We start from the raw sequence: 11,307 nt of genomic DNA, 5'->3' as shown, positions 1-11,307 counted from the left end.
TGATGCCCTGAGCTGTTGTGTTTGCACAGAGCTGACTGTGCTCCCTCCACACCTCTGCTCTGCTTCCCCGAGGATCAGGAACCGGCGTGGGGTCTGGGAGCCATGCCAGAGCATGCCAAAGCATGCCAAAGCAAGCTCCTGTGTGAGTGGCAGGTGAGGGAAGCATTGTCCTTCATCTCCCTGCTCTGCTGGGCAGCACCTGCTGGGCACATGGCTTGGGAAGCCACTGTTGTGCCGAGATTTCCTTCAGCAGTGGGAATGAGGGTGGCAGGGAAAGCCCTGACCTGGTTCCTGCTGCCCCCTGTGCAAACACATCATGTTTCGCCATCCCGGCAAACATAGCCCCTTTATAAAGGCAGCAGAATTTGGCTATGATGAGAGAATACGGCCATTATCACAAAGAATTCCAGCTCTGGGACGTGCCAAGGCACAAGGCAGACCTCTGCCCCTTGTTTCCATCCAGAATATCCTTCCTGAGGGCGGAGAGCTCCTCTTCTTACAGCATCCCCAGGGAGTCTGCATCCTGCATACCCTCGGGGTGAGTCTGCTCTGAGATGCTCTGGGTGGATATTATTTACAGCAGCATTTTTCATCGATAGGAAATCGCTCTTGCTGCCGGGAAAACGCCGCTGAGGTGCTGGCAGGGTGCGGGCAGGGTGTAGCTGGAGCACCCAAATGCCTGCAGCCCGTGAACCCTGCCAGTTGCCTGAGCAGAGAGTCAATATTGACCCTCTGTCAGCGCTTGCACGCACCGGCACTCCCGCTGCCAAAGCAGAACAAAGCCCAGCGCGTCCCTCCAGCACCGCCTCTCTGTGCCGGCTCTTTAAAAACAATCACCATTCAATTGTTGGGTCTGCTGGGGCTTTGTTGGAAGTCAAATACCTGGGACAAGCCATGGAGAAAGAGAGCTCCAGCTGCTCTGCTTCTTACTCCTCACCTTTCTCTCCATCCCCTGACCCACCATCCATTCTCTCCCGGGGCAGCCATCCAAGCTGGATCGCTGCAGGGAAGGGACATCACCTCACATCCCCGTCTCATCCCCAGCTCCTCGGAGGGCACTGTTGTGCCAGAGCTTGGACATGGGAACTGGCAGCACCCCAGGGAAATAAAAGCTGAAGTGCTTTGAAGGCTTGGCCTCTGAAGGGGGAAGGTGATGGGGGAGCGCAGAGGAACCAAAACCCAGTAGCAGAGGAACAGGGGAAGGGCAAAGGGGAAGTGAAAGCAGCTGTGATTACTGAAAGCTCAAATGTGAAAGAGTGGGAGCACTATCTGTGGGGCTCTCACTTCCCTGTCTGAGCAGGTTTTCATGGCTTTGGGCTATTTTTAACCCTGTTCCTGTCTTTGCTCATAAATTCCACTCTGGGGTGGGTGGGGTTGGTGTCACGGGAGGTAGGTGCCACATGTGCCATCAGAGTTTGGAGTTTGGGGACTGCTGAGCATCCCTGCATGGTGGGGTCTGGTGGGGGGGGTGGGTCACACAGCATTCCTGGTCTGCTGAACAGGGAACTGTTCCCTGCCAGGGATACAGCTATATCCAAGCTGCATCATCCTTTTCCATCCCCTTTCCATCCCATGGCACATGGTCTGTATCTGCACGTTTGATCTCCAAATAAGAAGGTATTTTAGTCTTTTAAGCAGACTCACAAATATATGGTTCCTGTCCCCAAATATTTTCTGCAGGATTGGGCATCTGGTGGTGGGGCAGAGTAGGGTATTTGGGTCCATCAAGCACCTCAGTAAAAGCCTTTTTAACATGAAACACCATCAACAAGGGCTGAGAGAGCTCCTAGTCTGGTGTCAAGCAAAACTTTTCTTTCTCCAAAAATAATTAGTGATGCCTCCTCTAAACGGTCCTTATCCCTGCAGCCTCCACTTTTGGTTTTGAGTAACAAAATTCTGCACATGTGTGGATTTAAGCAATTTAACAGCACTAATTAAAACAGTGTCCCATCCCTGGAAAGAGTCAGTGTAACTCGGCGGTGACCTCGGCTGGGCTGTGTGACTGCTGTCCTCTGTGGGACCCCAAACCTGGGCTTAAAGTTAAGCCTGGGATTAGAAGCTGTGCTGAAGCCAGCGGGGTGAGTCCCTCGCTGTCCTGAGTCAGCAGTGGCTGCACAGGGAAGCCCAGGAGCGGGCAGGGCGCCTGGCAGCTCTTGCGGTGTTGGATGCTCAAAGGAGGGAGCTGGCTGAGCATCCCCTGAGCTGTAAGGGACAGAAACCCCAGTAAAATTAACACCACTCTGTCGTTAAAGGACACAAAATGATTCACACAAACACCTTTCAGCGTTAGAACAGGAAGGAACCGACCTTTATTCTCTCACTCCAATATTTATAGATTCTCAACAATGATCAGGGGTTGGATAATTAAGTTACCACCTTCCCAAGCACACTAGTCATGCAAAACATCCATCAAAAGACATTTCTTAGAAGGAATGTGATAAACAACTTATATTTATAGAACTTTCATGGGAAAGTAACTAAAACTATGAAAACATTATCAGAAGGCTTTAGTTTTCAGGGCAACACCACTCTCACAAACACACTGGATTTAACCCACTTTGCGCCTTGTCCTGCTGTGGAAGAAGCATCCTCACTCTCCCCAAGAATTCTCCCAGGGTCTGCCTTCCTTTTAAAGCCTGGTTTTTCTCTTCCCTTTGCTCCTTTAATGCTGCTGGGTCAATTTGCCCCTGTTTCCTCTATACCGGCCTTAAATTCCCTAATTAACAGGTCAATGCAGTCAGTCCTGTTCCAGGGATGGGCAGGGAGGCAGATCCACTTCTGTGCCAAGGAGGGGATGCAGAAGGAAACATCTGGGGACTTTCCCTCTGAATTAAACCAACACGAGAAAGAAAGGATAATATAATTAGGTAAGGGGAAAGGCAGAAGAAAAGTCACTCCCTGAAACCCAACTCCCCACGGGAATTCGGCAGGGAGATCACAGGCGAAGCTGGGTCAGATGCACTGGAACATTTCCAGGCCTAGAGCGTTTAAATAGGAAGGTTATGTACCTGGGAGATTTATTTCATCTCTTAATTGGTTGTTTGTTTACTTGACTCGGGAGCTCTTTGCTCGCGTTTGCTTTGCTGGCTCACTCAGCTGCTGAAAATCCCGGCAGGTCGCGTCCCGACCCGGCCAGTGCCGGGCATGGGGCTGTCCTTCGGCTCCGGCTCCTCCTCATGACCCCGTCCCATCCCTCCGGAGCCCGCGGCCCTCCCATGGCTCCCGGGTGTGCCGGTGGGATGCTCCAGCTGAGCTTCCACAGCGCCAGCGTCTCCTCTTCCCTTGTGGAAACCAGGAGATGGTGGGGATGGACCCCTCTGGGCCAGGATTTGAGGCTCTCCCGAGCATCCTGCCAGGCCCAGCAGAGGATGAGATGCAAAACGCCACGGGTTTGGGCTTGGTTTCTCCCCTGGTCTTGGTTCTCTGCTAGCCTCAGCCTGCACAAAATTCTGGAGGAAAATCAGCTTTCTCCTACCATGGCTCTGGAGAGAAGTTTTAGAAACACCTGGAGAAGTGCAACAGCTTCTCTCTCAACCTCCTCTCTTGTTTGTATATGCATTTTATGCTAATTTTCTCTTGTTTTTTATCTCGGCTTATGTTAATTTCCCCTTTCCAGGCGTGCCCAGACAATGGGCGCGAGGTGCCCTGGGCTCTTTGGCCCAGCGGGTGTCCTGATAGCAGACTGTCCCCTCCACCTCGTGCTTGGATGGAGGAACCTCTTTTCTCCCTCCCTGGAGCCACTGGATCCTTATCTCAGCCTGGCATCCATCCCTGGAGGGGAGAGGGGAAGCTGTGATCCTGGCTCTGTCGATAAGGAGCAGCCACCCAGATGGATCAGTGGGATGACCTTGGGAGCAGCAGCCTGGGGGCGATGGGGAAACCGAAGATAACGGTGGGGGGATCATGCCCAAGATGAGCTGGCAGCGCCCTTGAAATGAGGCAGGTGTTTCCAAAACAGGCGGGTTGGCCCCAAAATACCTCCCAGCTCCGGGGCTCTCCTGGAACTGATGTCAGCAGTGGCCACGTGTGTTTTGGAAGAGCTGATGGGCATCGGTGCAGGAATGTGAGGATGTGGGGCTTTTTTTTTTGCCATGGGTTTTTGGGTTGCAAATGTGTTAATGTCTGGGGGGCTTTTTTGTTTGTTTTTTTCAAAATCAATCCCTTTCTCAATCTTTGCTGGATGCAGAGGAATACACATTGCTAAGAGATAAATCAGGGCCTCTGCTCCTCCTCCTCCTCCTCCTTCTCCTTACTCACCACTTCTTCTCTCCTTCCTCCCTTTGAAGTCTGCATCAACACTGATAATTAAAACCATGTTTGGGAAAAGTTTATTGATTTATCCTCTGGAATTTCTTTTTCCTCCTGGACTTTTTAACTGCTGTCATGGAGAAGGACTTCCCCATGTGCTGCCCACATGTTTTTGTGGGGATATGATGGGGATTTTTGGGAAGGCACCGACTTACAACTATCCCAGGCCATGATGGTGTCTCCAAGCTTTAAGGCTGTGAGAGCACCCTGTGCTGCCTCCCCAATCTGTCCCAAATCCCTCAGAGTCAAATCCAGCAGGACACAGCAACCCAGCCCCAGGCTATCCACTGAGCCCCACGAGATGTTTGGAGCAGCAAGGAGGTCAGGAAGCCAGGAAGCCTCCAAGCTGAGAGATGGGGACATCCGAGTCGAGATCAGAAGCCAATTTTATTGTGTACAAGGTGTTTATATAGGGTTTTACTTGTATGCCACTTGTATAAGGTTCTGATTTTGGTAACAATTTCCCTTTGGTTACACATTCTTCATGACATCAGTTACCTGGAAATCATTACAAAGTTTCACAACATACCTCTTGGTCACTTCTACCCCAGGGAGTAAGGAGTAGGAGTCTCTCCCATCTGTGTCTCTCCCATGGTTTCTGTTTGATTAGGCCTAAGATACTAGGCTCCTTTATCAGTTCTATTGTACTCTCTGTTTTATTCCCCAGAAATTAGTGCTGACCTGAGCCAGTGGGATGAGAGGACCAAAGATTGTGGGGAATTTTTCCCTCTTGCTGCAGGATGTTGGGGGAAAAAATGTGTCAGGCTGTGATGATGGGCCACGCTGGGTAAGCCTTCTCCAAAAATTCATCATTGCTTGGGGCTGAAAAGTCCTGCTGGGGCAAGAAGGCCCAAGCTGGAATTGTGAGCTGGGAATCGCCTTCTGGAGAGCAGATAGGATTCTGCACTGAGCCTAGTTCTGCTGCTGCTGCTGAGCTTTGATAGGAAAGTGCTGGGTTTTGGGACTGTGGAGGACAGCGAAGGCTCACCCAGGATTTTCCTGGGCTGGGATTTATGTTTGCCACTGGCCAGCTGATGAAAAGTCTGGAAAACCCAGCACCTGCCATGTCTTGCAGAGCCAGTGGCTTGGCGTAGGCAAAGCCCAGGCCACTAATTACCTGCCTGAGGACAAAAAACTCGTGGATTTGTGTTTTCTTAGTGTCTGATCCAAGTAGGTCCCCATCCAAGTGGCACCAAGAGTGCCCCAGGGAGATCTGGCGTCCTTCTGGAGAACATGCAAAGCAGGAAAAGCTTTGAAAGCCAGAAGAAGGAGGAGATCCCTGGGTGTCACCGAGCATCTCCTCTGGGCCTGGCTGATGCAATGTGAGCCCTTCCAAAGGCTGGGGAGCCCTGGGAAGTCCCCAGGAACTTTAGTGGCATCAAGGCCAGTTGCCAACTGGGGCTGGGGAGTCCCCAGCCCAAGGGCAGATGCTGAACTGGGGCCAAGCTGTGATTCCCTGTGGGAAGTGCTGATCCAGCTGCTGTGGATCAGACAGCATCAGATATCCCTGAGGGGGGGTCAGCCAGGAGTAAACCTCCTTCTAACAGGTTTCCATGAGCTGCAAGATGATGAGGACGTGGATTTGGGATGGGGAAGAGCAAGGCAGGGAGTCATTTCAGCCCTATGCCCTGAGGAGCCATTCCTCCTCTCCTCTGCCTGGCGTGATAAAACCATCCCTGAAATGGCAGCATGCTTTATCCCAGCACCACCTCATTCTCAGCCCTCTTTCCTGAGGGTTTCCACAATAAAAGCCCTACTGAGGGAACTGGGGTCAGCCCCAGTGTCGGTGTCCCAGTAACAGAGGCATGGAAAAGGACAGCTTGTACATCCAAGCTGTCAGCTGGGGGATGTCCTGTCCCACACCAGGCTGGAGAAGGTCCTGCAGCCCCATCCAGGGATGCTGAAGAAGGCACAGCCAAGACCTTCATCATTTATTATTTTCTTTTCCTTTCCAGGCACTGAAAATTGCTGCGTGGGAAGAGACGTGTCTGAAGGTGATGAATGGCTTTGCTATGTTTGCCAAGCAGAAGTTTTCTTTTGATGGGCACCAAAACACCTGGGCTTGCCCTTCCTGGCTGGAAGAGTGAAATTCCCTAAAACAGCTCACAAATAAAGGCCAAATCAGTAGTTTCAGGAGAAAAAGAGGAAGGCTGAAGGTGCCACTGCAGAGGAGGGGAGAGGCCAGGCTCAGCAGTCTGAGGTATGTGACGTCCATGTGCTGCTTCTGTCCCAGCCAAGGGGATTTTCCAATGCCCTGGATGTGAGCAGGGCACGCTCCATCCCTCCCACCAGTCCTGGCTCAAAGGAACTGGGTTAGATGAGCATCCTTCAGCCTGGAGGTGGGGATGGAGGCTCCCAGGTCCCAGGGGTGCAGCACCCCAACCTCAGCTCCTTGGTTTACATGTTGTAATTGGGGTTTTCCCATAGCAGGAAGATTGTGGTGTTCCCTCTGCTTCCTTGGAGGAGCAGCATGTGGGCTATGAATCATGCCTTGGGGAGCAGAAAGGAGATCTTCAGGGCTTGCTCCCTGCTCCTCTAAATATCCGTCCATCCATTCATCATCCATCCATCTATCCATCCATCCATCCATGATCCATCCGTCCATCCATCCATCATCCATCCATCCATCCATCCATCATCCATCCATCCATCCATCCATCCATCCATCATCCATCATCCATCCATCCATCATCCATCCATCATCCATCATCCATCATCCATCCATCCATCCATCATCCATCATCCATCATCCATCCAACATCCATCCATCCATCCATCCATCCATCCATCCATCCATCCATCCATCCATCATCCATCCATCCATCCATCATCCATCCATCATCCATCATCCATCCATCCATCCATCATCCATCCATCCATCCATCATCCATCCATCATCCATCATCCATCCATCCATCATCCATCCATCCATCCATCCATCCATCATCCATCATCCATCCATCATCCATCCATCCATCATCCATCCATCATCCATCATCCATCATCCATCATCCATCCATCATCCATCCATCATCCATCCATCCATCCATCATCCCTCCCTCCCTCCCTCCCTCCCTCCCTCCCTCCCTCCCTCCCTCCCTCCCTCCCTCCCTCCCTCCCTCCCTCCCTCCCTCCCTCCCTCCCTCCCTTCATCTGTCCATCTATCCTGTCTTGAGCCATTGCACCAAGCCCAGGTGCTCCCTGTCATCGCAAGCTCTCTGCCACTGCTGTTTTCCTCCCTGAGGGTGGAATCACAGGGTTTGGGGGCTGTGTATGTTGGTGCAGATCATTTATCCTGGGTTATCTGCTCTGTTTAGCATGTATTTGTACTTTCTCATGGTAATTCTGAGAAGCAGAACCCAGGCTGCAAAAACTTCAGTGGGCTGGCACGGATGAATCTTTTCAGAGTAACATTTTTAAGCTAAAGAAAAAAAGAGAGACTTACTTATTTTTAATTGCTTTATTCTTGTTTTTTTTTTTTTAACTACTTAGCTGGTTCTTCAAGGCATTCCAGCCCCAGCAGCATCCCGTGGTGAGAAGTTCCCTGGATGAATGTGCAGCCTTAACTCACCTCTGCCAGGACAGGGACCTGGCAGTGGAGCATCACCAGTAATTTTCCACCCATCTCCACGCTGTGGAAATACACCCAGGCATGGAAAAAGCCTAGAAGGGAATAAAGAAGACACTTGGCCAGTACAGCTTGGCTGGCTCCCAGCTGAAGGAAAAGCTTCAGGTTCATCCCCAGCTCTCCAGTGCTTGGCAGGCTCGGCTGCCTCAGCTTCTACAAACGGGACAGGCCAGCAGCATCCCTGCCAAAACCCCGGGTGCTCCTACTCCAACGGCTCCCTGTGCCCACGGGTTTGCTGCAAGACAGAAAGGGGGGAAAGTGGCCTTTTTGTGGGGTTTGGTTGGGACTTTTTCCTTCTTCTCACCGCAGAGAAAAGGAGAAGGAAATACTTGGCATGGAGGGCGGAGCGAGGGGGAGGTTGGGGACAGCGGGGATGTGGTGGTGGGAGATGAGCAGTCCCTTTATGAGGCTCTAATTACTCCAGCCAAAACCCACAACATCGCATTATCCCGATGAGGTTTTTACGAGGGCAGTAAGATGTCCCAGCCTGCCGGGGCGGTGATTGCAAGCCCATGGCCTCGGGCTCTCCGAGGAGCCGCTGGTGCTCCTGCTGCAATTCGATTCCAGCTCGGCAAGAGCGTCCGGCCCGTTTCCCAACCTCGCGGTACTAATCCCTTGTAGCTCAGTGGTGCAGCAATAACCCCCGGAGCCACCACCGCCTCTCACTGCCGGCGGCTGCAGAGCACAAGATGTTCCTAGACAAGGCTCCTCACACCCTGTGCAGCCCGGCAAACAAGGGCGGCTTCCCAAATCCCACCAGCATCCTGCCCCCAGCAGCTTCCCATGGAAAACACCCTCACAGAGTCACTGTCCCCAGCCTTCCTTGAAAACTCAGGTTGCTGTGAAAACAGTGGTGAAACAGGCTGGGAAGAGGGCATCAAGGGCAGACGTGACCGAGGTCTGTGATATCCTGATGAGTCCAGAGAAGATAAGTGATGAGAGGGTGATGACTCGCTGCCTCTTGTGCAAAACCCAGGACCAGCATGTCCAAAGGATTTTTCTCCATAGGATTTCTCCTGACACAGGAGGATGAAGGCAGATTCAAAAAGCAATTCCTGGAAGAGGAAACCACCCAGGACACCAAGACCATCACCAGCTCACTCTGCTGAGTGTAGAAGCTCACTGAGGTCTTGATGTTTTCCTGGGATCCTCTGCTTCAGCCGATGGTTGTGGAGGAAGAAAACCCATCAGCGAGGTGTTGCTCCCACATCCAAGGCACAGGGTAGCAGTCAGTTCCTGGGGACAGACTGGCCAAGAGTTGGCCAAGCTCCAGGGTCAGGACTGGCAGGCAGGAGCAGGAGCAGGAGCAGGAGTGGGTTATGTGGTGGAGGTGGACATGAAGAAAACAAGATATCCCCATTCCCAAGGCTGCTGAAGGAAGCTGGAGACAGCAGGATTTAACCCCATGGGACGAATGAGTCAGTCACAGGGATGACCACAAGGATCTGTTATCACAAGGATCTGTTATCAGTGGAAAATCTATCTCATGAGGGCATCAAAGGTAGATCCTTGTGTGCCAAAAGGAAGGGAGAAGGGGAGAAAAAGAGGACAAAGATCCTCTGTGTCAGACAAAGAGAGTTCTGTGGCCCCCAGCCCCTCTGGGACGGTGCAGGAGGAGATTCAAAGCCCCAGGTCCTTCTATTTGAGAGCTTCTTCAGCCCATCCTGGCAGCCCAAGGGCTGGGGGAGCGGGGAGGGCAAGGTCTCACTCTCTGACAGCACCACGGAGCCCCAAGCTGGGCCCAGCACATGTTACTCACCTTGAAACTATGTGAGTAAACAGAGAAGGCTCCTCTTCCCGGTCCCACCTCAGCAATTAGGCTGCAGACTGAATCCACCCCAGCAGATCACAGATCACGGGGATGCTCTGCTCTCTCCTCTGGTGAGTCCTCAGGCCAAGCTACCCAGGAGAGGACAATGATGAAGCTCTAGTTGGCCTCCAGGCCCATCCCCTCCTATATGGAGCTTCTTGGAGATGTCCCACCAGGAGGAAAACAGCCCTTTCCTGTCACTTATGGTGTTTTTATAGTGTATCACCATTTTTTGCGGCTGAGCAGCAGCGACACTCATGGCTCACTCTGACATGGGGGAAGTGGAGCCAGCTGGGAAGAGCCCTGTTGAGAGACTTGACACCAGCTAGGAGGAGGAAGAAGAGATGATCCCACAGGAAAGGGACCTCCCTGCTAGCACAGCAAAAGCCTCTGAGCTCCAGGGATTTTGTGGGCACCACTGCAGCCATGAGTCCCATTGGATCCTGATCCACCTTGGTCCTTGGGCCACAGAGGCTTGGCTCTTCTCTGTGGAAAACCTTCATCCATCTTGGTATCCTCTTCCCCACCAGTGCCTAGAGGAAGAGGAGAGACCACCCTGGTCCACCCTATAGGAAAGAGAGCAGCCTCCAGAGCAGGACTGGAGCCAGCCCAGAGCCAGGGAGCCTTGCAGAGGGCTGGAGCCTTTCCAGGACTGACAGTGGTTTCTGCAGGCAGGAGAGGGAATAAAATGGTCAAATTCCTCACAATTCCATGCCTGTCCTCCCACACAGAGTGAAGGAATGTGGGAGATACCACAGCAATGCCATGCAAATACCCTGGAGAGGTGAACCTACTCCTGACCCCAGCTAGGGAGAGAACAAAAACTGTTTTAAAGACTTTTAGAGCATCTTGATGCATCCATGGCAGGCTCGTAGGCACTGGATGGCTGGGAGGCAGCTGATGGGTCGATAGCCTGAAGGAGCACTGAACACAGGGACATCAGAGAACTGGTGGAGACAGAGCCTTGTAGCCATTCCCACACTGGAAATCATGTAGAAATAAATTAATTAACCATTCCAGAGCTTTAGGTACAGGCAGCATCATCTGTGCTGGCACAGACGCAGGGATTCTCTTTGGGGAGATGGGAGGAGAAGGGGAAGAAGGTCCATGTGTTGCTGAGGTTCAAACCAGGTGACCTCAAGCAGAGCAGAAAAAGGAGGGGGGAATTAAAAAGCGATAATAAATGGCAGCTTCCTCAGGTTGATCCCTTGTAAGGCTTACTCAGAGTTACATCATGGCGCTTATTAGGATGCAGATCCCTGAGAGCCACAGCTCCAGAGCCTCTGGAAGGATCCCTGGGGATGTGAGGCCCCCTGGCCAGCAGCCAGGGCATTAGGGATGGCACCCCAGTCCCAGCTGTGCCACAAAGGGACTTGGCTTCCTTTCGGAGCCCAGAGAAGTGAGGGGTGTTGGGGCACGGGGCTGGCTCCTGTCTGTGCTCATCCCGGTGTTCCTGTGGCTGGGACAGCACAGCTGCTGCTGGCCAGAGCAGAGGGCAGCTCGCCAGCTTCCCTGGCTCGGCTGTCAGCACTCCCAAGGCTCTGCCAGGACCACAGCTCTA

General features: G+C 52.5%; 1 long non-coding RNA gene across 1 annotated transcript; it reads left to right on the top strand.

The window, feature by feature from the left end:
• Nucleotides 1–404: 404 nt before the first annotated feature.
• On the top strand, nt 405–10,175 carry LOC131583096 (uncharacterized). The gene is made up of 3 exons (XR_009278442.1): nt 405–538; nt 6,264–6,508; nt 7,801–10,175. It is a non-coding gene; the product is annotated as an uncharacterized LOC131583096 (long non-coding RNA).
• The last annotated feature ends 1,132 nt before the right edge of the window (nt 10,176–11,307 follow it).

The sequence above is a fragment of the Poecile atricapillus genome, chromosome 11, assembly GCF_030490865.1.
Source record: "Poecile atricapillus isolate bPoeAtr1 chromosome 11, bPoeAtr1.hap1, whole genome shotgun sequence".
NCBI lineage: Eukaryota > Metazoa > Chordata > Aves > Passeriformes > Paridae > Poecile > Poecile atricapillus.
This window is presented reverse-complemented; position numbering and strand designations above follow the sequence as displayed.